Source organism: Delphinapterus leucas, chromosome 5 (assembly GCF_059928025.1).
Source record: "Delphinapterus leucas isolate spDelLeu-1000000601 "Yukka" chromosome 5, BTC_Dleu_Yukka2, whole genome shotgun sequence".
In the NCBI taxonomy this organism is placed as follows: Eukaryota; Metazoa; Chordata; class Mammalia; order Artiodactyla; family Monodontidae; genus Delphinapterus; species Delphinapterus leucas.
The window spans coordinates 91,170,044-91,174,244 of record NC_143133.1 but is presented as its reverse complement, the minus strand read 5'-3'; the positions used below and the strand labels follow the sequence as shown (position 1 = coordinate 91,174,244).

At 43.9% G+C, this 4,201-nt stretch overlaps 1 non-coding gene across 1 annotated transcript; it reads left to right on the top strand.

Moving 5' to 3' along the window:
* The first annotated feature begins 274 nt into the window (after window positions 1-274).
* Window positions 275-402, top strand: LOC115803995 (small nucleolar RNA SNORA3/SNORA45 family). The gene has a single exon (XR_004024801.1). It is a non-coding gene; the product is annotated as a small nucleolar RNA SNORA3/SNORA45 family (small nucleolar RNA).
* The last annotated feature ends 3,799 nt before the right edge of the window (window positions 403-4,201 follow it).

The following is a 4,201-nucleotide window of genomic DNA, read 5'->3' as shown; positions in this document are numbered from 1 at the left end:
GACTGAGAACAGCCTTATAGTGGATAGACCTGGAAGCCACAGGCAGACTACAGACATCAGCAGTGGGTGGCAGTGAGGACAGATGCCCAAAGCCAAAGCCAGCTCAGAAGAGGCTCTTCCCAAGAAGGACCTCTCAGTTGCTCATCCCCTAAATGTTAAGGTCATGCATAAGAGTGACAGGAACCAAGATCATTCATAGGGAGAAAATTTAAAAAAAAAAAAAGTGGGAAGAGAAGAAAAATCTTGACGAAGAATTTACTCAAGGACTGGGTTTCCTGTGTCTAGAGTCACATCCTGACGGCTCTCGCCATGGTGTGCTGGAGCCTCGGAGAGCGTCTGCTGGTCTTGGTTCACTGGCGAGGGCAATCAGTGCCCCCAGTAGTGCCCAGATCGGAAACGCCCTTGCTGGCTCCTGGATGGAGTGGGCTGTCAGGCACCTTTCCTCAAACACCTCAGGAGGTTGGTACCTGCCATGGTGTATTAAGGACCCTATTCTCTTTCTTCTACGGCTACTACAAAGTTCTGGGGAAGGAAACAGTCCCAAAGCAGACTGCCACGGCAAGGGGCAAATTCTCCAGCAGAAGAGCTGAGAAGATTAAGGGTACGTATGGGGGCTTGAAGTCATGTGGAGGGAGGTTTGTTTAAATGCTAACCTGTGGCACTTCCCTGGTGGCGCAGTGGTTGGGAGTCTGCCTGCCAACGCAGGGGACACGGGTTCGAGCCCTGGTCCGGGAAGATTCCACATGCCGCGGAGCAACTAAGCCCGTGCACCACAACTACTTAGCTTGCGCTATAGAGCCCACGAGCCACAACTACTGAGCCTGCGCTCTAGAGCCTGTGAGCCACAACGACTGAGCCCACGTGCTGCAACTACTGAAGCCCGCGCGCCTAGAGCCCGTGCTCCACAACAAGAGAAGCCACCGCAATGAGAAGCCCTCACACTGCAACAAAGAGTAGCCCCCGCTCGCCACACCTAGAGAAAGCCTGCGCGCAGCAACGAAGACCCAACACAGCCAAAAGTAAGTAAATAAATTTTTTTTAAAAAGCTAACCTGTGTTTTATTTTTTTTAAAAAAGGCTAGGATTTAAACCAGAAGTAATTGAATTTATCTTGAACTAGAAAAATTTAGTTTTCTATTACCAAGTAGAAATTAGGGCTCGTGAGTTGATTTGATTCAATTATAGAGAATAAAATTACTCCTCAGGTCATTGACATTTGTGTTAGTAAAAACTCACCCTCTCAATATATTTTAATGTCAATCCAGTTACTGTTTCAATTTTATCTCAAATTTCAGAATGAGAGGCTTGATGCCCTCTTAAAGGAGTTTTCACCCTCAGTGCAGGAATCAGAGGGACCTTTTTAGAAGGTGTAGTGGTGGGCATTGCAGTTGTCACCCCAGGATCCACGCCATCCTTCCCTCACTGTGAAGCAGCCGTGGTGATTGCATCTCCGGGTGAGCCCACCTCCACACTGCAGGGACCGGTTCGGGAAAGCCAAGCCTCAGCCAGCTGGTACATGACTTCTCCCAGGTCAGAGGGGCTGGTTATAGGCGACCAGCCAGCCCTGAGGACTGGCCTCCTCTCTCTGGAGATGGACACTGAAACATGGAGCCCGTCTCAGTTTGAAATTGTCACCACAGATGGTAAAGAAAAGATATCTGACAAGTTACTAAATCAAACTGACTCTGAGACCACTGTTTCTGACCTTTCTAGTGCTGAGTCAATTTATCTCTTTTATTGTTTAACCCAGTCTGAGTTGGGCTTTGTGTTACGTGCAACCGAAAAACCCTGCAATGTTGCAGTTGGAGAGGGGACTTTCTCAGCTCTTAAATCTAAACCTGAACGTATGAGTAAGGCAGGGCCTCACAATAGTTACCTCAGACTTTAATGCCTTTTTTTCTAGAAGAGTATTCAGTGAGAAAAAACAACAAAGGAATAAAAGCAAATTCTATGAAGTGAAAACCCCAGGGTATCCCTTGTTTTCCATACCTATCTTCCCTCCAACCTGTGGCATAATTCTCCCAGTGACCTCTGCGCAATGGATCTATCTTGCTTTCCCTTCCTCCCTCTTCTTTTCTTCCTTAAAGACAGGAGGGGAGAAAGAGAGAGAAAGAAGGCAGGTCAGCAGGCAGTCAGGCACCAGCTTCCTGCTTCTGATCGGGTGCATGGAACATTCCTTATTAGCCCTTACATAAAACTAAGAATGTGTACGCCCATTGTTTGGGGGTATTGGGTGACTCCAAGAGAACAATCCATTCCACAAATTCCACCAACAACTCATGACCAGGTGATGCAAGCAGGGCAACACAATGCACACTGATTGTTCCATCTGTCAGGGATATCAGGGCTGGTGGCTACAGGATTATTATATTTCACTCACCCGGTTTCCCTCTCACACACCACTCCTAGACTCTTCCAGTCACCTCCCAGGCCAGAGTTTAGAACAAGCCACTGGACAGGACACTTATCAAAGTGCAAACATTGACTTTACAATGTGGCAGTTAAAAATAACCTGCCAGACCTCTGAGTGCGTCAAGGAAGGCCGTTGTCCTGTGTGGTGTGCCCAAGACTTCCTCCTCAAGGCCTCCTCTCCCACATTCTTCTTCTTTTCTATTCATTAAAAAAAACTTTTTTTTATTGAAGCATAGTTGATTTACTATGTTGTCTTAATTTCAAGTGTACAGCAACGTGATACATACATATATTCTTTTTCATATTCTTTTCTTTTACAGTTTATCACAGGATATTAAATGTAGTTCCCTGTGCTATACAGTAGCACCTTGTTGTTTATCTATTTTACTTATAGTAGTTTGTATCTGCTAATCCCAAACTCCTAATTTATCCCCTACCTTCTTTCCCTTTTGGTAACCATAAATTTGTTTTCTATGTCTGTGAGTCTGTTTTGTAAATAAATTTTGTAAGAAAGTCTTGTAAATAAGTTCATTTGTGTCATATTTTAGATTCCACATATAAGTGATACCATGTGATATGTGTCTTTCTCTTTCTGGCTTGCGTCACTTAGTGCACATTCTTCTATTTCCTTTCTGTGGCTGCAAACTGACGAAAGTCAAAGGGGACCACTGTCTTTAGGATGTCAGATTTTTAAGTTTCTGCCCTTCCCATTTACTCTTTGCCTTTTTGGGATAGCAGACAAATCCCAAACTGCCTGGGGCACAGAGTAACAATGCACAGGAACCTACTAGCATTTATTTGTTTGTTTGTTTGTTTACTAGCATTTCTTTATTTTTGCATCCAGAGGCATGTGGATCCTGGAAAAGAGGTACAATTCTCCAGACTTGATTTCAGTTCCAAAGCTGACCGTGAGGTCGGGAGGACGCCTGAGGCTACAGTAAGTCAACTTTATAAAAATAAAAATTAATAAATTAATTAATAAAAATTTTTTAAAAATAGCCCATAACTGGAAACAACCAAGATATCCCTCAGTAGCTGAGTGGTTAAACACACTGTGGTACATCCTGTAAAAAATTAATAAACAGAAACCTCAATTAAATGGAATCCAGAAGGGGGAGCTCTCATGCCCCGACGACAGCCACGCCCAAAGGGAAGAGGAAAAACTCCTTTCTCTCGCGTCAAGGACTCAGCCAATGAAAAGCTATGGACTCTCCATTTACTGTAGCCTTCCCAACCACCTCTTCCTTCAGTAAGTATTTGTCCCTTGCCTGGGCACTTGCACGTGGCTCACAGAGGTTGCAAACCCCAAAATGCAATTCTCTGCTGATACCAAATAAACCCATCTTTGCTGGAGAAATAAACTGGCAGTCTATTTCTTTAAGGTCAACAATCCATACCATGAAATACCATTCAGCAATAACAGGGAATGACATTTATATAACATTCTCAAGATGAGAAAATTAGAAATGGAAAACATTAGTGGTTGCCAGGGGTTAGGGACGGGGAGAGTGATATGACATGCATGGGTAGAATAAGGGGGATCTTTGTGGTCATGGACTAGCCCTGTATCTTGACTGCACTGGTGATTACATGATTTTATATATGTGATTAAATGGCATGGATTTATACACATGCATTTGTACCAATGTCAAATTCCTGCATTTGTTAATGTACTATAATTATGTAAGATGGGGGGGCGACTGGGGGGAGAATTCACCAGATCACTTTGTACTATTTTTTGCAACTTCCCGTGAACCTATAATTTTTTTTAAAATACATTTTTGTGGCCT